Source organism: Benincasa hispida, chromosome 11 (genome assembly GCF_027475165.1).
Source record: "Benincasa hispida cultivar pf3 chromosome 11, pf3_genome.v1.1, whole genome shotgun sequence".
Taxonomy (NCBI): Eukaryota; Viridiplantae; Streptophyta; class Magnoliopsida; order Cucurbitales; family Cucurbitaceae; genus Benincasa; species Benincasa hispida.
In genome coordinates, this window is record NC_143488.1 from 21,958,484 (window position 1) to 21,981,749 (window position 23,266).

At 31.6% G+C, this 23,266-nt stretch overlaps 1 pseudogene; it reads right to left on the reverse strand.

Moving 5' to 3' along the window:
• Positions 1-23,266, reverse strand: part of LOC120090593 ((+)-gamma-cadinene synthase-like) — a 33,939-nt pseudogene that overhangs the window by 445 nt on the left and 10,228 nt on the right.

Here is a 23,266-nt window from a genome sequence, read left to right on the forward strand (position 1 = left end):
CTCCATCTCAAGTAAAGATTGTGAGGTTTGTTCATCATGTAATGTGAGATGTTCATAACATGCATCCTCAAGATGATGTCTCTTTTAATTGAATCCACTACTCTTGTATCGAAACCCAGTTTTTCTATGGACGAAATATTCATTTGGGTTTCATGGACTTTAGTACCATATTAGATAGAGTAGTTACAATGAGTAGCACTTGTATGGTCAATATAATTAAGTGAATAATAACATTTCTTATGAATCGCAAATATAGCAAGATCTATCAATTATAGACTTTATCGATCATAGACTCTTATCGGTGACAAACTATATTGCTGATAGGCAATGATATAGTCTATCAGTAATAGACTCCAAATGCTGGATTTAAATTTTGTTATATCTACAACTTTTTTTGCATGTGCTATATCTACTAATACTTTAGTCTGCTTTCTATATTTATAATTGCCCCTATTGTATATACATATAATATTTCATCTCAAAACCAATTTTGAAGTAATTGAATATATAGCTTTTGGGAACTAATATCGTCCATGAGTCTACAAATGATTGCTGAGGCTTTAATAATTTGTGGTCCTTTAGTAAGTCGTTCAAGTACCTCGTTTGTTACTATGTCCCCCATGCCAAGGAATGAAATGCTTATCAGCAAGGTATAACATGTGATATTTAAGGCTAATTCCATGTAGTCCTTGAAATTTGGTTTATACTTTTTCTTTAACCATTTAGCTTCTTCAAAGTACTTAAGGCCAATTCCATGTACTCTTTGAAATTTGGTTTATACTTTTTGTTTAACCATTTCGCTTCTTCAAAGTAGGAACCAGCTAGCTTTTTTATCTGTTGAAAAACTTAATAATAAATGAGAACTCTTAAATGTATAAATAAATTGAGGGGTTGGAGATAGTGAAGGAAAAAGAAGAAACATTACTCCATCTTTTGCAATTTCAATGTGAAGTGAACTTTTATCGTTTCCTATCTCTTCTCTAAATTCCTCATAAAAATCCAACATTGTTGTATAAAAAGATTTTATGTACTGAGGGAGTATATTAGCCATGCTTCTATCCCACCTGAAAATTCAATGACATAATTATATTAGTTTCAAAATTCTCCAAATTGATTTTGTATATGGGTTATTCATATAGATAAATTTTGAAAGTTTAAAAGAGTGATTTGTATTGGAATTGAAATGAAACAACCTTTGAATTGCTGGAGTGAAGACTTGGAGTTCTTCAAATGTTCCCTAGGCATCATATATATCATCTAAAATTTATGAAATTGCAATTACTATGGTTAGCATTTTCCTTCCAATACTGAAATGAGGTTCAAAGTATGCTCCCAATGCCCAAAAATAGTACCCCACAATTCTATCTCTCGCAAAAGGAAAGTTTATTCGGATATCCAGATCTTTCCACCACCTAGTAACATATCAAATGGAAGACACATACAGAATTGAATGGTTAGAAACTAAACCATAGAAACGATAATAATAAAATAGAACTTTGGTCCCTGTAGTCTAATATTTGTGCAGGCCAGGTTTACTCTAGTAATTTTATTAAATCTTAAATGTAATTCTTCAAAGTTGATTTTTATCAAAATTGGCTTAATGATAATAATCATTTTCATGCCAAAAAATATAATATGTGAATATGTTTTAAAAATTAAAAGTGAAAATGCCCATGAATAACAAACAAAAGTTGAAAAAAAATCAATAATAAATAGAAAGTATGGACTAAATTTAAGATTTCATGGATGTACAGGAACTCTAATTGGATATATGAAATTACAGAGATTAAAGTTGAACAATCATCCAAATACAAGGACAAAAAGAATATTTTAATCCAAAAAATGTGAAAAATTATATACTACAAAAAATAATTTTAACCTAAAGTATAAAACAAATTTGGTTCGAGTAATGTTTTTCTAAACGAAGGGTAATAATCTATAGATACTAGTTCATGAATGCTTAGCTTAATTTACCTTAGTGAATTGAAGTATTACTTGTTAAAGTGTTAAGATATTTAAGTGGTTTTAATTTAAGGGCATTTAAATCAATCTTTTAGTTTAATCCTAATGGGAGTTTTGATTAAGGTTTTAGAAATGTTTGAGAATAAATGATTCATGGAAATAGGACATCTAGATTTTTTATAGGATGTCTATAAATGTGTTATACTTTTTTGTTAATTTATTTTTATTATATTAAGTTATTAAATTAATTTTAAGCCATTAAAATATAACTAAATTTATTCACCTACACTTCAATTTAAAATATTTATTACCAATTAATTTTTTTATAATGCACATTTATATTATCAATTTTTATTAAAAAAAATATGGTAGTTAATTTAAATATCTATTTTTTTTCTATAGTTTTGTTAATTGAAGAATCAATTAACTAATTGTTTAATGTCAATTATAAATCTTATATATATAAAAGAAGTTGATATAAACTAATTGACTTTAAATCATCAAACAATGTTTTTAATTTTTTAAAAAATAATTATGATGGTAGATTAAGTCCACAAGTATAAGTGTACAAGATTGTCTAGTTTAAAAAAATTAACTTATTTTATTATTACTAAATTAATTAATATTTTGTAAAGACTAATTAGTAATTTTAGTAAACAATTTATGATGTTAATATATATTATCAATAAAATGGGATTTAAGCAAATTTAGTTATGGTTATTCATATTTTTTTAAAAAAAATATTATGATTTTTTATATTAATTCATAATAATAGAATAAACTATTATATTACCATTATTATTAATAAAATTAATTATATATGTAAGTTATAAATTGAATTTAAATATTTTTATCAAAACTAAATAAACCAATATCAATAAAAAAATAAAAACAAATAAAATGAAAAGATAAAAAATAAGAGAGAGGAAAACCATTGAAAATGGAGAAAATCCGTCTATTTGAGTGACTATGAAAAATCTTTATGGATAAGAATATGAAATGTCTTGGAATAAGATATTCTCACTCTAAGGTTAAAAACTTGTATCAAATATGGTCATAGAATATCATTTTCCCTTTCCACCTCTTATTCTCATGAACTAAAGGGGCCAAAATAGAGGACTACGACATATTGGAATACATACATAGAGAGAAAGAAATACATAGACGGTGAGAGAGTGAAAAACACTGTCGGAGAAGAATCCGTTCAGTGGGTCTCCGTTTGCTGGGTATTTTCTGGTGTTTGGGTCTCGGTGTCAGTTGTTTCTTTCGGCATTATGAAATTGAATTTTATTTAGAGTTGTTTATGCTTAATATTGTTAGATTTTATGTCATTTCCTAGTGATTTTGAAACTTTGAGCAGAAGAACGAGATTTGAAAGTTAACAGAGTGAAAACATATTAACTTTGTCTAATAAAATCAAATAGGGCTAAATTAAATCTCTAAAGTAGGGAGGAAACATGACTAGTTTGCCCGAAAAATGTGGCGTCATGGCGATCTACAGAATAACGCAACACTCTAACTTGAGAGAGGGTTTTAGGTTAGTGTCGCATTGTTGTGTAGTGGCGCCACGACGGATGAACTTCACATGACGTGCAGATTCACTACAGGGCTACGATATAGTACTATGGCCCCGCAGCACCGTCGCCTATTTTTAGAAAAATTGTTTATTTTTTGAAATCTTTTTCTATTAAGTTTAGGATTTTTCAACCAGTCAAAGGACCAAATTTTGGGTTTTATAGAGTGTGTTCGAGATTTTGTGTTGACAGTATTTATTTAAGGATGTTGTTGTAGTTTCTCTATGAGCCGTTTGTCATCTTATTCCTTGAATTATCGTTCAAAATGTCCGAGCAATTGTTGTTCTAGACAGAGAATGAATATAAAGATCTCGTGACAATATTGATTCTTCATAAACTTCTCTAGGAGGAGAAACGTTTTGGAAATTAGAAGGAAAGAGAATAAAAATAAAGATCTCTTTGAAAGACACCGTTTAAGGTTATGGAAATCAGTTTTTTAAAAATAGAAAATCAGAAGACATTTAATATTTTTCCTTATAAAGCTCCTAAGAGAGAAAAACATTTCTACAAATGTTCTCATCTATAAATAATGCGACCAAAGTCAAGCCAGTTAGCATGGTCGATACCTTTTCACAACTCAACCTTTTCACTTTGTGTAGGTTACATCTTGAAGAATGGTTCTAGCAATTCTTCACACCGATTCCTTCAAAATCATTGTAAGGTACCTTCAAAGCTTTTGTTGCAACTCCTTGATTTTACATCAGTGGCTTTCATTATTGGTGTCATAATTGAACTAAATCAGGTAAGGTCATATACTCTCTTGTTTAAGTTCCATTTTGTTTCTTAATTTTCTTGAAGAGAAGATGTGTGTTTCTTAGTCATGAATGTTTCTGACAAAAAATGTCGAATTTCCTTTGTTTTAAATAGGAAGAATATGAAGGAAGGGTTTTTGACTTCAGTCTTGAGAGTTTGTGAAGAAATAACTGTGTGAGTATTTATTCCAGAGGGGACCCATACAAGAATATGTAATGGTCAGGGCTCTATGAACTTGATTCTAGCCCTTATAAACTCCATTCTTTACACATCCATCTAACTCTTAAAGTTTTTATAAAATTTCTAGCTACATTTACACAATTAAAATATGAAAGTAACAAAAATTTCTATCTTTAAATGACTAGGTAGGATCTCTTTGGACTTGTTCAATTGGACAGATTCATCCATGTGAACTAAAGAGTTTGATTTGCATTATTTATTTATTTATTTATTTTCATTTCACTTGCTACATTAGGTAATATAAATTCCTTTTCTTTTGAGACCACAAACCTCAACTTTGTTTCCTGATATTGATCCTTAGTCTAAACTGCAAGCCACACTTATATCCTTATAGTTATATATATCAAGTTGCTATATATCATACACATCCTTGTAGTGCTTTAGGGTTTTTTTAGATAAAAGTGGCAATGTGGTTTTGGAAATGACACCCCTTGAACATTCAAATACTTTTATTCTCAAAGAATATGTTGAAATGATGTTCGATGCTTATGAATAAAAAATCATTAAGAATACTAACACTTCTTATAAATCGTAAATATCGCAAAATCTATTCATTATAGATTCTATCGATGATAGACTCTTATCAATGATAAACTATATCGTTGACATCAACGATATAGTCTACTATCGACAGACTTTGAATGTTGAATCCAAATTTTGTTATATCTGCAAATTCTTTTGCATGAGCTATATCTGCTAATACTTTAGTCTGATTTCTCTATTTACAATTGCCCCTATTATATATATATATACAAGATTTCATCTCAAAACCAATTGACAAATATGAGAAGTAATCGAATATATACCTTGTGGGAACTGATATAATCCATGAGTCTACAAATGATTGTTGAGGTTTTAATAATTTGACGTCCTTTAATAAGCCCTTCAAGTACCTCGTTTGTAACTATGTCCCCCATGCCAAGGAATTAAATGCTTATCAGCAAGGTATAACATGTGGTACTTAAGGCCAATTCCATGTAGTCCTTGAAATTTGGTCTATACTTTTTGTTTAACCATTTAGCTTCTTCAAAGTAGGAATCAGCTAGTTTGTTTATCTGTTAAAAAACTTAATAATAAATGAGAACTCTTAGATGTATAAATAAATTGAGGGGAAGGAGATAGTGAAGGAAAAAGAAGAAACATTACTCCATCTTTTGCAATTTGAATGTGAAGTGAACTTTCATCCTTTCCTATCTCTTCTCTGAATTCCTCATAAAATCCAACATTGCTATATAAAAAGTTTTCATGTACTGAGGGAGAATATTAGCCATGCTTCCATCCCACCTGAAAATTCAATGACATAATTATATTGGTTTCAAAATTCTCCAACTTGATTTTGGATATGGGTTTTTCATATAGATCAACTTTGAAAGATTGAAAGAGTGGTTTGCATTGGAATTGAAATGAAACAACCTTTGAATCGCTGGTGTGAGAACTTAGAGTTCTTCAAATGTTCCATAGGCATCATATATATCATCTAAAATTGAAGAAATTGCGATTAATTTGGTTAGCGTTTTCCTTCCAACACTCAAATGAGGTTAAAATTATGCTTCCAATGCCAATGCCCAAAAATAGTACTCCATATTTCTATCTCTCGCAAAAGGAAAGTTTATTGGGACATCCAGATCCTTCCACCACCTAGTAACATGTCAATGGAAAGACACATTTGGAGGGAATGGTTAGACACTAAATAATAATAACGATAATAATAAAATATAGCTCGGTCCTTGTAGTCTGATATTTGTGCGCGTTTACTCCTTACTTTTAATAAATATTAAATGTAATTCTTTAAAGTTGATTTTCAACAAAATTGGCTAAAGGATAATAATCATTTTCATGCCTGAAATTATGATATGTGAATAAATTTTAAAAATTTAGAGTGAAAATACTAATAAATAACAAACAAAAGTTGAAAAAAATCAACAATAAACAAAAAGTATGGACCATCTTTAAGATTTCATGAACGTATAGGAATTACGATTTGATATTTGAAATTACTGAGACTAAAGTGGAACAAACATCAAAATACAAGGACAAAAATAATATTTTAACTCAAGACAATGTGAAAACTTATACAATTACAAAAATTAATTTTAACCTAACGTATAAAACAAATCTGGTTCAACTTAATTTACCTTAGTGAATTGAAGTAATTCTTGATAAAGTGTTAAGATACTAGTGGTTTTGATTTAATGGCATTTAAATCAATTTTTTAGTTTTTCTCAAAGGGCTGTTTGGTTAAGATTTTATAAATGTCTAGGAATAAAGGAATCAAGGATGAATGTATTTGATTATGTATGAGAATGGGAATAGGACGTCTATGAATTATATATGAGAATGAGAATAAGATGTCTGTATTCTACTTTTTTTTATGCAATTATAATTATAAATTAATAAAAATTAATTTCAATAATTAATTTTCATTTGTTAATTTATTTTTAATATATTAAGTTATTAAATCAATTTTAAGCCATTAAAATTTAACTACATTTACTCACACACCCTCCAGTTTAATATATATATTATCAATTAACTTTTTTATATTACACATTTATATTATCAATTTTTATTAAAAAAGTATTGATAATTAATTTAAATATCTATTTTTTTTATGTAGTTTTGTTAATTGAAGAGTTAATTAACTAATTTTTTAATGTGGATTATAAGTTTTATATATATTTATATATATATAAGAAGTTGATATAAATTGATTCATTTTAAATCATCAAACAATATTTTTTTTTATTTTAAAAAAATAAATATGATTCTAGATTAAATCTAAAAGTACAAGTGTACACAATTGCTTAATTTTTATAAAATAACTTATTTTATTATTAATTAATTAATTAATATTTTTTAAAGAGTAATTAATAACTTTAATAAATAGTTTATGATATTAATATATATACCAATAAAAAGGGATTTAAACAAATATTGTTATGGTTATTCATATATATTTTTTTAAAGATTATGGTTTTTCATATTAATTCATAATAATATAATAAATTATTATATTAGCATTGTTATTAATAAAATTAATTATATATATCAACTATAAATTTATTTAAACATATTTATCAAAATTAAATAAATTAACCAATATCAATAAAGAAGAAAAACAAATAAAATTAAATGATAAAAAGTACGAGAGAGAGAAAAACCATTGAAAATGGATAAAACCCATCTATTTGGGTGTTTATCAAAAATCTCCATGAATGAGAATATGAAATATCTTAGAATAAAATATTCTCATTCGCAAGATTAAAAACTTGTACCAAAATATGATGATAGAATATCAATTTCCATTTCCACCTCTTATTCCCATGAACCAAACGTGCCTATTGCATATTGGAATACATGTAGAGAGGGAAAAAAATACATAGGCGATGAGAAAGAGAAAAACGTTGCCGGAGAAGAACCCGTTAGTGGGTCTCTGTTTGCAAGGGTATTTTCTGGTGTTTGGGTCTCGATTTCAAATGTTTTCATCAACATTATGAAATTGAATTTTATTTAGAGTTTATGCTTAATATTGCTAGATTTTATGTCATTTACTAATGATTTTCAAACTTTGTGCAAAAGAATGAGATTTGAAAGTTAACAGAGTGAAACCATATTAACTTTGTCCAATAAAATTAAGACAGGGCTAAATCTCTAACTTAAAAGGAGGTTTTAGGCTAGTGTCGCATTGTTGTGGAGTGACGCCACGACGGAAGAACTTCACATTTCGTGCAGATTCACTACGGGGTTGCGATGTGGTACTATGGTACTGTGACACCATTGCCTATTTTCGAAAAAAATTGTTTATTTTTTGAAACATTTTTCTATTAAGTTTAGGATTTTACAACCAGTCAACCGACCAAATTTTATGTTTTATAGACTGGGTTCAAGATTTTGTGTTGACAGTATTTATTTAAGGATATTGTTGTAGTTGCTCTATGAGTTGTTTGTCATTTTATTCCTTAAGTCATCCTTCAAAATATCCGAGCAATTGTTTTTCCAGACAGAGAATGATAAAGAACTCGTGACAATATTGATTTTTCATAAACTTCTCTAGGAGGAAAAACATTTTGGAAATTATGGAAATCAGTTTTTAAAAATAAGAAAATCGGAAAACATTTAATATTTGTCTTTATAAAGCTCCTAAGAAATAAAAACATTTATACAAATGTTCTCATCTAAAAATAATGCAACAAAGTCAAGCCAGTTAGCATGGTCGATACCAAAAACAGAAGCATATAATTGTAGAAGTACATGGAAATTTTTCTTAGCTCCTTTTGGTGAAATTTTTGTAATATGTTGAAGTCTAGTTTTGAGGATATAAGCTAAGTCTGATTATGTGAAGGATCTTCTTTGTAGATAATTAGAATAAATTATTTTTTCTCGGTGGATCTCGAGTGAGATCGAACAATGTCGAAATTTTAGTAATTTTTTCAAATATTAGATAATCTATCCAAATTTTATACGATATCTTATATATTTTCAAATTTTCTCCAAATTCGATCATCTTTACCTAATGTTATAGTGTAATTCTAGGTCAATTTATGTTTCCATGATTATATGGATTTCTAAATTTCCAAATGAATTATCAATTAGATTTTTTCACATGGATTATTGCATTTTGATTTTTAAATTTTGGGAAAGATTAAATTTTGCTAAAGAAAAAGGTAAGATATGAAAAATATATAAAATCTCGGTACTAATATGCTTGAGATTTTATATATTTTTCATACTTTTACTATTTTTCTGAAAATTTTAATATTTTCAAAAATTTAAAAATAAAAAATAATCACGTGAGATCCACCTAAAAGATTCATTTGGATAATTAGTAAATTTATTTGGAAATTATAAATTTGGCTGAAGATTTAAAAAAATTACATATGATATAATATTTGGTATATATAATTGAATTTGGTATAAAATTTAGGAAGATCACATAATATTTTGAAAAAATTAGTTCGAGATGTACCGAGAAAGGTCGAAAAGGGTCAAAACAATCTACAAGTTAAAAAAGTTATTTTTTTTCAACTAAATCTCGATGGTCAATCTCGCCCAAGATTGACTAAAAAAAGCTATTTGAACGAATTTTCAAAAAAGATGACAAATTCACAAATAATAATGATGTGGATGCTACCAAAGATATAACTGACATTTTCTTTAGATATTTTCATCAACGCTCTTATAAAATTGATGCATTCAAATTTTTTTGATGTCGACGTTTAAAACACACATTAGCTATTTTTAAAAGAGTGGTGGATCTAAAACTTAATTTCAAGGCCACAAATTTATATAAGGATTAAAAGTCTATCCTATAAATTTATAGATTTGTGTTTATATATATTCCATGAACATAACTTCAACAAAATATGTAATATAGATTCTTGAGTTCTTAATTTGTGTTTCTAATAGATTCCTAAAATATCAAATTTAGGTCTCTTAGTTCTTCACAAATGTTAACATTAAATATTATATTAGACATTGAATTTAATTTTGTGTCGAATAAATTAATACTATATGAGACTATTTTTAAAATACATTTTTAAGGGACTTATCATAGTCAAAATTGTAAGATCTAGACGCTGTTTGGTAATTATTTTGTTTATTATTTTTTATTTTTAAAAAATTAAGAATATTTTTTTTCATTTTTTTTGCTATAGTTTAAAATTTTCAAAAGTAAAAGAATTGACTACTTAATTAAAATATTTCTAAAACAAAAACAAGCTTTTTAAAAATTGCTTTCTTAAGATTGAAACTTTCCTTTTTTTTTTTTTTTAAAGTAATGGTAAAATGTAGATGAAAAAGCAAGAAAATTATAGGTGAAAAGAGTACTTATAGACTGAATTTTCAAAAACTTATAAACAAAAAACCAAATAGTTATCAAATGGAGCCTTAGAAACATATTCATAAAAAATTCATAACTAATCAGAAGCCTAAACTCGTAATTTAAGAAGGACGATTGGAAAAATTGCAAAAACAAAATGAGGTTCTTAAAAAATGGCCAAACAACTTTTTCTTTTGGAAATGGTCAAACAACTAGTTCTGATATTAGTTACACAAGGCGGAATTCACTCATTCCCTGAGGCAAGGGTAAGTAGATAGATTGCACCTTGAGGGCTAATTCTGGGTCTTAAACATAGTGGCCACACCTTCTCTTTGAAAGAGAGAACACAGTCATAGCAGGACTATGACTTATTGTTCATTAAAGGAATCAATGCAAGTTAAGAAGTTAGATGTAGCTACAGGGGCAAAACGGTAAATTGGCCCAGCTATACTTATGAGCGATTTGTGAAGGGTTATTGCACTTTGATTTGTTAATATGGACACAAAAATATATTTGTAGTGCAAAGAGTGCAGTTGTCGATCTTTAGTGGAGTGCCCGATAATTAACGGATTGTAGATCTCGTGACTAAAGAGTTTAGTCAGTTATTCATGGAACGTTGGAACTTCAAGTCATAAGTCCATAAGGTCCCCTTGGTATCTTAATGGGTTCAAGTTGAGAATCATATTTTGGGGTTAGTTTGAAGTGTTCAAATTAACAAGAGAAAATTCAATTATATGAGATGTGATTGGTGTAATGTATGAGACATTATTTGGAGGAATTAATGTAAATATAATTTACATTAAGTACCATAAAATAGAAAAAGAACTATGGATTATATGTTTCATATCATGAAATATTAAAACTATAGGTTATAAATATAATATGATAAGTTTGTTATATTTATTTCTAATATATTAATTATAATAATTAATTTTTTTTTCTAATAACCGATTGAGTGAGAGGTTATTGATAGTTTTATGGTAATCGTGAGATAAAAGAAAAATTGTTTTCTTAAATTTAGTGGTTGCTTCTTTCAGAAAGTACTCATGGAGACAAGCTAAGTGAAATAGTTTCACTAAGTGATAGCGTTGACATAGACTAAACAATCGTGTAGAGTTGACTATATGATAGTCACTCAGTTGATTGTAGCTACATGATCGAATAGCAAAGCCTATGCGATAGGCTTCAATTTACTAAACGATCGAGCACGTCGTCTACTCGATTGTAGACCTCCAGTCTCTTCCTCAAGTTAAGATCATACAGATCCCACAACTTCTGGATTCTCACACCAAGAATACCAAGGTAACCATTGTTGTAGTGTCTTTACTCAGTTCGTGAATCGAGTTGGACTCGACTGGGTTCGAGGAGCATTGAGACAATCGTTGTCTTTGTGGTCGTGTTGTTCCGGTCGTTGCGTTTGAGTGTTACTATTATTGGAGGCATTGGAGACTGATCGAGGGATTGCTGGAGAATGGTTCTTCAAAGGTACACATAGTCTATTCCTTGATTCCTATGGTAGCATGTTGTAATTTCAATCTATGCATGACCTGTTAGCTTCCGTTTTAGACTGTAATTATTTGTGTTCAATCTAAATGGAATTCTGAACGATCCCTTTCGCTGCTCATGGAAATCCTCGTGTTTAGATTTTCTTCAATTGGTATCAGTGCCAGGTTGTTCTGATATTCCAAATTATCATTTATGTATTGAACTTCTTTTACAGTCGTGGTGGGTTTTAAGTTTTTTGTATTGGGTTTAAGAGTTAGATGTGTTTGTTCATTTGTTGATGAATGTTTATGGGATGGTTCCCTCTATTTATAGTTTTCTTTAAGTTTACAAAGTTTTTGGGCATAATTAACAAGCAATCGAGTCTGTATTCAAAGTGTTTGAAGTTGTTTGAATCGTTCGTGATGAAGTTTCGAAGCATGGAGATGTAGTTCTCATCGAGGAAGAAGAACAAAGGTTGGTCGTATCGTGTAGCCCAAGGTAAATGATCGTTGAGATTTGACTAAACTATTGTGCAGAAAAGTTCTACCCGATCGTGTAGTATTCTAGACAACCGTTTAGCTAATGCTAAATGATGAGGTAAAGTGTTTACTCTATCGCATAGCGTTAGTTGCTTGATCGCATGGACACTAGAGGTAAACGATCACATAGAGTTTTTGACACTCATCGTTTAATAAAAGGCGTACACACTAAATGATCGTGTAGTTCAACATGCCTCATCGTATAGTCACTGACTACACGGTCAGGCAGTATACGATACCTCGACGCTTGTTCAACAATCGTTTAGATGATTATGCTTCACCGCATCGTTTTCATTTACTTGATCACGTGCCTAAAGAGCTTGCATTGCATTGCAAGATGCGCGCTGCACGATCACGTGCCTTCATGCTTCATCGAATAGTCAAAGGTATAAGATAGTTGTTAAACGATCATTTATGCTCACACAACATTACTAAACGATTGAATAAAGAGCTTATTCTATCGTGTAGGCGATCAAATGAATTCGGTACACGATCAAGGATACGCGTTTCTTCACTCGGATGGTTCAAGACTCGGTTTGTCTATTTGAACCGAAGACTCATTTGCTCTTTGTAATAGTTAGCTTTGTTTTTTGAGGATCTGAGGCTAATTATCCCGGTTCATCAACTTTTATTTAATGTACATGAGATGTATGTTATTTATATGTCATAGTGTATGACATATAGATTTAAATCCCACCTTAGGTTATGCACTTTATTCACGCATCATATATTATAAGTGTTATAATATAGTTATTGGCATGATGAAATTACAAGAGAGCATGTGCATGCATCATGAAATATAAGAGTTATATTTATGCATGCATCATCTTTATATTATAATAGTTACAGTATAAAGGTGTATGGAAGCATGTATGCTTGATTCATTGCTTTGTTATATAAGTGTTATATAAAAGTAGCAATGAATGAACAATGCATGGAGCATGACACTTAAACTTATTTATAAGAGTTAAGAATGCCTTGTATGGGTAGCTTTGCATTGTGGATGTTTTTTATTATTTTCGGTTAAAAGTGTTATAATGGAAATTAGAACTAAAATCAATAAAAAAGAGTTGCATGCGGACTTAGGTGAACTCATGTTTTAAAAGGATTTTAAAATTAGATTGAGATAAACCCAAGTTCAAGGTTCTAATGAAATTAGATACCTAAGTTTAATCTTTTAAATCGGTTTAATAGAATTAAATTGATATCCATAAAATATTAAATTGGTATTAAATATATCGATAAGGGACTTTTTGTCTAAGGCAGGTCTGTCTAGGTTGGGGTATTTAAGCTGACGAAAACACAACATCCTACCTCGGAACCTACCTAGAAATGTGAATTAGATAGATTTACTGCAAGCATGTGACAGTTATTCAAAGACTTCGTTATAGAGATTAATGAATGATGATCAAAAGTTGTTCAACTTTCCAAAGTAAGAGTTACTTTTGAGCAAACCTAAAAAGTCACGTAGTTAAAATTCTTAACCGTGTTTTTTCTAAGTAAACTAAACTCTAGGTTATAAAATACTCAGTGGGAGGAAGAAATATATATTTCAAAGACTCCATTCACGTTTCTCCCTGAATGATCACACCGTGAGATTCATGCTTGACCTCGTGGTGCCCTGAGAGCATCCCCCTTCGAATAGTGTTTTCATGAGTCAATATCAAGGTGGACGGAGAGAGTGTTTATAGTAAGTTGGTGAAGGATGTGTGTCAACATGTCCTGCGGTCTCCTTCAATGGTTTACACTGTGAGATCTTCTTGCATTGCCTCGTGGCACCTTGGGAGTGTCCCCCTTTGGATGGCTTTTGTGCAGTAAGTCAATATCAAGGTGAACTCTAGAAATGGGTAGGGTCACTTTAGTTTTTGCCCCAATGGATTTTTCCCTTCGGATTGGCTGCCTGGGGCGGAACTCTATGATAAAAAATAAAAGGTCACACTTATGGGAAATTGTTAAGCAAGTTAATGATTCTTGACCAAATCAATGATGGTTATTCATTCTAGGAACAGTAGTTGTTCTGGTATTAATGAATGGTTGAGAATGTCTCAATTCAGAGGAGGGATAAATTGACTACCCTTCTGTGGCTTTTGTCCTAAACCACTAAAGCGTCATTGTGAAACTAGATGTCACACGGGGTTCATTTCAGTTTTGCTAAACTGTATTGGATGTTGTTTTTCAACGAGTATTTGCTAAAATCTAATGTAGATCAATGTGTTTGTTTTCTCAACAATATGAATGATTTTCCGTTAGTTGCCTCTAATTGCACCAATTACATACATTGGAAACAGTCTTTTTAAAACATATTTCATGGTAAACGACCTCGAGTTTGTCATGGTTGAGGAATGTCCTCAAGTCCCGACCCTTGATGCACCGCGAAATATTCGTAATGCATATTAGGTGTGGATGAAGGCTAACTCGTTGTCCCAACATCAAATTTTTTCCAGCATACCTGATGCATTGGCCAAAAGGGTTAAGAACATAGTCATTGCACGTCAGACGATAGACTCATTGCAAGAATTGTTTGAACGTCAGTTCTTACTTTTTTTAGCACAAAGGGATAGATGACAAAGAAACCAGTAGCATCAGTTTCCAAAATAATCTCTAATCTTTCTTTAATATCAAGGGAGTAAAAGAGAAAGCAATTGTTGCTGACTCTAGTGAAGTTCATCGATGAGAAGTATTCTCTGAAATGGAATTTGGAGCTTATTTAAGTTATGATACTGATCCCACTACTCTCCATAAGAGGAAGAAATCTAAAGATAGTAAATGTGATTTATTTGTCTTGGAGACGTGTTTGGTAGAGAATGATGATTCTGCCTGGATACTTGATTCAGACGCTACTAACCACGTTACTTCTTCCTATCGAGGATTTAGTTCCTGGAAAATGTTGGAAGATGGAAAGTTGACTTTTCGAGTCGGTATTGGTGAGGTTGTTTCAGTTGTTGCTGTAGACAAGCTGAAGTTATTTTTAGACAAGATAATGTTTTTGTAGTTCCTCATATCAAGAGGAACTCAATCTCAATTTCTTGTCTCCTTTAACAAGGTTATACCGTCTCCTTTTCTGAGAGTAAAGTGTTTAGTTTCAAGAATGGTATGGAGATTGTTTTTGGTTCAATTGAAAATAACTTGTATTTACTAAGGTCGTTAGTCATAAAAGCCTTGCATAATACTAAAATGTTCAGAATAGCAACAACTGCAAAAAGACTAAAGGACCTCAGAGCCATCGTAGAGGCAATCATATCAAAAAGAAATATCATTTGATCAGGGAGATTGTGCATCGCGGTAATGTGATAGTCACGAAGATCGCGTCGGAGCACAACATTGCTGATCCGTTTAAAAAGGCTCTCACGACTAAAGTGTTCGAGGGACATCTGGAGAGTATGGGTCTACGGGACATGCGGCATCTTGTCTAGGGCAAGTGGAAGATGATGTTGGGGTATTGAGTATGACCTAGTTTATTGTATATTATACTGGCTTTTCATGTATTGTATATTAGTCTCCCGAGGCATTAAGACAAGTTGGAGATTTTTGGGATTGGTGTCCTAATTCTTCCGTAGTTTTTAAACATTATACATACATTATTATTAATAAAATAAGAGTTATTTTATTTGCATTTACTCATATCCAATAAACTAAGATCTAAGTTATTTTATATAAACTTAAGCATGTATATGAGACATACAAGTGGATCATGCCTTAAGTAATAACCTAAATGGTCTATAGTATAAGGACAAAGGAGGGATACCTTATCCTCGTGACACTACGGATACAACCCACTTTGTAGATAGTTATAAATGTTGTAACGTGCTACAAATGATCTGATCCTTACCATTCATGTAGAGACATGCGAGCGGGGGTGTCCTATACAAAGAGTTTGTATAAGATCAGACTACGAGATTATTTTTCTCTCTATATAATGTCGTTGATAATTGAGACTTACATCTCGCTAAAACGACCATAGGTGACATGACCTTAATCTTGAGTGTTTTGGGAACTTCTATCTATGAGAGCGGTCCTTTGATTAGTATGGGTGAGTGTGGCCAGATTGCCAACTCAACAAGCCTACCTTTTTGGAGATTTGTCTGATTAGGGCATTGGGAACTCAGTTACACAAGAAGAAATTCACTCCTTCCCCAGAGCAGGGTTAAGTAGATAGATTGCTTTCTTAGAGGATGATTCCGGGTCTTGAACATAGTGGCTACACCCTCCCTTTGGAAGAGTTGACCTAGTCATAGCAGGACTATGACTTATTGTTCATTAGAGGAGTCAATGGTACTTAAGGCGTTAGCAGTAACTATAGGGCCAGAACGGTAAATTGGTCCAACTGTACTTACGAGCGATTTGTTAAGGGTTATCGCACTGTTGATTGGTTAATATGGACACATAAATATATTTGTAGTACGAAGAGTCCAGTTGTCGGTCTTTAGTCGAGTACCCGACAGTTAACTAACGGTGGATCTCGTGACTAAAGACTTTATCAATTATTCACGTACCATTGGAGCTTCAAGCTACAGGTCCCTAAGGTCTCCTTCGTAGCTTAATGGGTACAAGTTGAGAATCAGATTTTGGGGTTATTTTAAAGTGTTCAAATTAATAGGAGTAGATTCAATTATGTGTGATATAATTGGTGTAATGTATGAGATACATTATTTGGATGAATTAATGTAAATATGATTTACATTAAATACCATAAAATAGAAAAAGAACTATGGTTTATATGTTTCATAGCATGAAATATTAAAACTATAGGTTATAAATATAATATGATAAGTTGGTTATCATATTTATTTATAATATATTAATTATATGATAATTAATTTTTTTCTTTAATAATCGATAGGGTGGGAGGTTATTGATAGTTTTATTATAACCGTGAGATAAAAGAAAATTTGTTTTCCTAAATTTAGTGGTTGCTTCTTTCAGAATGTACTCACGGAGACAAGCTATCAAGTGAAAGAGTTTCACTAAGTGATAGCGTTGACAAATACTAAACGATCATGTAGAGTTGACTATACGATAGTTACTCAGCTAATTGTAGTTACATAATCGAGTAGAAAAGTCTCTGTGATAGGTTTCAGTCTCCCACTTGCTCGATCATCTACTTGATCGAAGACCTCCAGTCTCTTCCTAAAGCCAAGATCATACAGAGCCCACAACTCCTAGATTCTCACAACGAGAATACCAAGATAACCATTGTGGTAGTGCCTTTACTCAGTTTGTGAATCGAATTGGACTGAATTGGGTTTGAAGAGCATTCAGATGATCGTTGTGTTCATGGTCGTGTTGTTCCGGTCATTGCGTTCGGGTGTTATTGTTATTGGACGCATTAGAGACTGATCGAGGGATTCTTGAAGAACGGTTCTCCAAAGGTATGCATACTCTATCCCTTGATTCCTATTGTAGCATGTTGTAGTTTCGATTTATGCTTGACCTGTTAGTTTCTGCTTTAGAGTGTAATTGTTTGCGTTCAATTTCAATGGAATATGGAACGATCCCTTCCACTACTCATGGAAATCCTTATGTTTTGATTTTCTTCAGCGTAGCGCCAGTGTCTATCAACCACCCTTCAAAAGCACCGATCACATTTACTTCTGTGATCATGGCAGCTAATGGTTCTTCTGTTAGGTTCGTAACTAGCAGGTCGACGCCTATTTCTACATTTCCTAGCCATGTGTCCAGGTTTATTACAAATAAAGCAAAGGAACTATACCGTTTCTTATGAAGGGGGTTTCTACTTTTTTCTATTGGTTCTTGTTGTTGGAACCACGATTTTGACTTTTTCTCTTTGTCCCTTTTGTCTTTTGGTCAAGTTTTACCATGGCAGAAGCAGATCTCCCATGTAAGAAAGAACAACATCTTTTTATTCCACCGTTTGAAGTTCACTCCTTCGAACCGTAATGAAGGGTGGAGGTCGGATGTAATAAGGTCGTTGTTGTTGGTGTGGTCGAGTGAATTGGCAGAGTTCATCATAAAATTGTTGGAAACGACAACACCCTTAGGATAGCAGCAAATGGTCTGAAACGCAACAAACAAAACAAAAGCTCGTTATAGGCTGAGTCATGGAGCTCACTCTCTTTAAGACGTTTCATGACTCTATCCAAGTGTGCAAGCAGTTCAGGAATTACTACCATGTCGTCCCCATGATAAAACAGCCCAAAAAAAACTAGATCGAAAATGCACTGTTACCAACTGAAACACACCTTTCTGACTGGATGCTTGGAAAATGAAAATGGAGAGAGAAAAAATAGAGGAGAGCGATCGAGAATGAAAATGAATGCTGTGCTCTGAACTGCTGAAAAATACACCTTTTATAGGCCTTCAGAGGTGAACTACCGCGAGAGGGAAAGGCGTTCAGCATCTGAATGTGCGTGCGAAAGTTGAACGGGCGAACAGGTGGAAGACATGGGCAGGGTAGATCGAGTAAGCCAATAACTAATAATATATATATATATACATAAATTTTAATTTTCAATAAAAAATCAACAAAAATAAAAAAAATAAAAAAAGATATTTTTATTGAAAAATAATCACACACACTCCTCGCCATGCCCGCCTCATTCAACCCACATTGGTCTATCTCCTCACTCCGTTCGAAATATAGGTACCCTTTAGAGCCCAAACCCATAGTCCAAAGTTGGAGTACATAAAGAAGACTCCCTTCTCAGAAACTACCAATGTGAAATTCTCAACCAAAGATTGGTTACCTTTAATTTTTTCCTTTTAAAAAGCAAAGTTAAATTTTTACCCAACATGTAGTATGTTGAAATCTAATTTTGAGAATACAAGCAATTGTTGGTCTTTAGTGGAGTGTCCAACAGTTAACAAATATTGGATATCGTGATTAAAGAGTTTAGTCAGTATTCATGTACTGTTGGAGCTAGGTTTACTGCTTGTATTTTTAATAAATATTAATTGTAATTCTTCAAAGTTGATTTTTATCGAAATTGGCTTAATGATAATAATCATTTGCATGCTATAAAATATAATATATGAATATGTTTTAAAATTGAGAGTGAAAATGCCCTACAAACAAAAGTTGAAAGAAAATTAACAATAAACAAAAGTATGGACTAAATTTAAGATTTGAAGAATGTATAGGGACTACAATTAGATATTTGAAATTGCAGGGACTAAAGTTGAACAATCATTAAAGTACAAGGACAAAAAGAATATTTCTGGAAATAGGATGTCTTGAAAATGTCTGGAAATAAAAAATAAATGTGTTTGTTTATGTAGAGAATGGGAGTAGGATATCTATGAACGTATTATACTTTTTTATGCAATTATAAAGTATAAATTAATAAAAATTAATTTCAAAAATTAATTTTCATTTGTTAATTTATTTTTATTATATTAAGTTATTAAATCAATTTTAAGCCATTCAAATATAACTAAATTTACTCACTCACCCTCCAGTTTAATATATTTATTATCAATTAATTTGTTATTTCATATTTATATTATCAATTTTTATTATAAAATATGGTAGTTTTAAATATCGACTTTCCTTTTTTTTTTTTCTGTACTTTTGTTAATTGAAGAGTTAATTAACTAATTGTTTAATATCAATTATAAGTCTTATATTTATATAAAAGAAGTTGATATAAACTAAATGATTTTTAAAAAATAAACTTATTTTATTATTAGTTAACTAATTTTATTTTTTAAAGACTAATTAATAATTTTAATAAACAATTTATGATTTTAATATATATTATCAATAAAATGAAGTTTAAGCAAATTTAGTTATGATTATTCATATTTTTTTTTTAAAAAAAGATTATGGTTTTTCATATTAATTTACAATAATAGAATAAATTATTATATTAGCATGATTATTAATAAAAATAATTATATATGTCAGTTATAAATTGAATTTAAACATTTTTTATCAAAATTAAATAAATTAACCAATATCAATAAAAAATAAAAACAAATAAAATAAAAAGATAAAAAATAAGAGAGAGAAAAACCATTGAAAATGGAAAAAACTCGTATATTTAAGTGGTTATAAAAAATCTCCATGAATAAGAATATGAAATGCCTTGGAATAAGATATTCTCACGCGAAGGTTAAAAACTTGTACCAAATATGGTGATAGAATATCATTTTCTATTTCCACCTCTTATTCCCATGAACCAAACAGGCCAAAATAGAGGCTACGACATATTAGAATGCATATATAGGGAGAAAGAAATACATATGCATTGAGAGAGAGAGAAACACTAACAGAGAAGAATCCGTTCAATTGGTCTCTGTTTGCTTGGTATTTTCTGGTGTTTGGGTCTCGGTGTCAGATGTTTCTTTCAAGATTATGAAACTGAATTTTATTTATAGTTGTTTATGCTTAGTATTATTATATTTTATGTCATTTACTAGTGATTTTCAAACTTTGAGCAAAAGAACGAGATTTGAAATTTAACAGAGTGAAAACATGTTAACTTTGTCCAATAAAATCAAGACAGGGCTAAATCTCCCGAAACATGTCTAGTTTGCCCAAAAATTGTGGCATCATGGCGCTCTACAGCATTACGCAACGCTCTAATTTAAGAGGAGGTTTTAGGCTAGTCTCGCATTGTTGTGGAGTGGTGCCACGATGGATGAACTTCATAGGCCATGCAAATTCACTACGGGGATGCGATGTGGTATTATGGCTCTGTTGGGGTTGATGCCCTAAAGTCTCGTGTCCTGTAGTTTGTAAATAGTTTGTACAAATGCTTGTGTTGTATAATATATGATATTTACTTCACATCATATTTTTGCTCAGTTTCTTGTTTTATTTGCTTTACCACAAACCAATAAACATAAAATCTCTATTTATCTGTATGTGACTCAAGCATATATGTGGTGACATACAAGTGGATCATGTTTTGAATGATAACCAAAATGGTCTGTAGTATATGGATATAGGTGATGAAATGTAGAAATGCATGTCATCTTAGGTCTTTTACTTAGAATTCTGAAGGTTGTTAGGTAGAATATGCGTCGATCATGATAGGAATTAACGAGAATATGAGCTTGCGTCGATCAACATATCGAATCTCAACTAACTCGTTATTTTGTGTTAATTGTGCGTTCAATGTTCTATATTTGTAGCTAATGTAGGAAATGAATGCAAACGCAGAAACCGGACCACCGCATAGACGACCGCATGAGGAGAAACTCTCCACCGCAAGGCAAACGCATTAGATCAACGCATGGGTGTTGCGGTGATCAGCCACATGCATTCATCGCATGGGAATTACACTCATCAGGCAATTGTGGTCATCGTGTAGAGTTCCGGTATTAAGCGAATGCGGCCATTGAATGATTGCAGGTGCATGACAACACAAACTAATGGGATCAACACAAGGTAGGTGGAATAAATGCATCAATGCATCTACCTCGAGAAAATCTAAAAGATGATGTTGACATCTCACCTACCACGTCGTTAGTGGCAGAGGTTCAGAAAGGACGAACGCGCCGAATGTCAGATTCAAAGCAGTCCAATTAATACTGTCGGTGATCCAAGCTCTATAAATAAAGGCCAATGAGCTGAAATTCAAATCATCCGGAGATTATCCTTCAATCGGGAATTTTCCTCGCGATCCAGACAAAATGCGTGAGAAGACGCTTGAGAGTTCTTCACCTTCTTCATCCATTACGAATGATGACCGAAGCCTTCGACCAGAGCTAGATCTCGACAGAGTCAACTCCTTCGCCCATCAATGGCACCATCGACAGCCTTGACGCACATCTGCTCGAATAGAATCTTTGCTTCCAGCCAGTCATTTCCTTTTCCTTTCTTTTCTCATGTTGTATTGTATGACATTTTGGAATTAAGGAATTAATACAATCTGTTTTCAATGCATTTCTCTGTTCCTTCGACTCTATCTCCATCTTCTTTGCTTAGCATCTTTACTTTCAATGCAATACTTAGTGAGAGTGCTTGGGTATTTCATACTTAGTCATGTGGATTAGGAATATGAACCATGTAGCAACCCACCGAGAGATATACGTTGTGCAAGTGTATGACTAACCTTATTTTCTTAGTGTGAAGCTACTGCAACGCCTGTCTATAGGCTAACACATTGCTTGTCTATGAGTAAAGTCAGCAACAATGAACTTCCTGGGAGGGTAAGTGGTTGGACGCATTAAGCAAGGTATGCGTTGCTTACTAGGGATAGTAACAACATTGCGTCAACCAAGTTCATGCGTTTATCTTGTTTTATGTTGTACTCAACACCCCTTTAAAGCTACTCGAGAGAAAGTCTAAAGAAAGAATCTAATGGCTCGAGAGAGCTAGGTTAGAATATAGACTCGAGAGAGTAAGATTAGATCGACATAAGCAAGAGATAAGGACTTAGAGATAAGCACTGTTTGTCAACACTGCATCGCATGCACCCTAGGAATAGGTATGATATTATGTGGTCGCATATTTGTGTGGATGTCATTTTGTAATCGCATAAATAAGAATAGAGGATTATGTGTAGGCCCTATACACTTAGCACATATATCGTATGCGTTCTAGCAATAGAAGCCATAACATTCGCACCGAGAGGTGGTTTACTATTGTATGTGTGTTACATGATCGCATTGGCTTACTTTGACTAGGGTTGCCCTCGCAGTCACTCTTAAGTATTGCAATGAAAACATCTCCACATTTTATCTATTTTTTCACACATTTATTTCATGTCAAGGTTTTTTGTATCTCTACCTTTCATACATATTCTCATTTCGTTGACTGTTAGATAGGAGTAGGAGTAAGATTAACTTAGCAACATCCCCTCCATTCTTTTATTAATACTGTCGGATGCACATCACTGCAAACATATAGCTACAAGTCCCTGTGTTCGACCTCGGATTACCCGAGAAACTTGCGTTGAAATTATACTTGGTTCCATCGTAAGAAAACT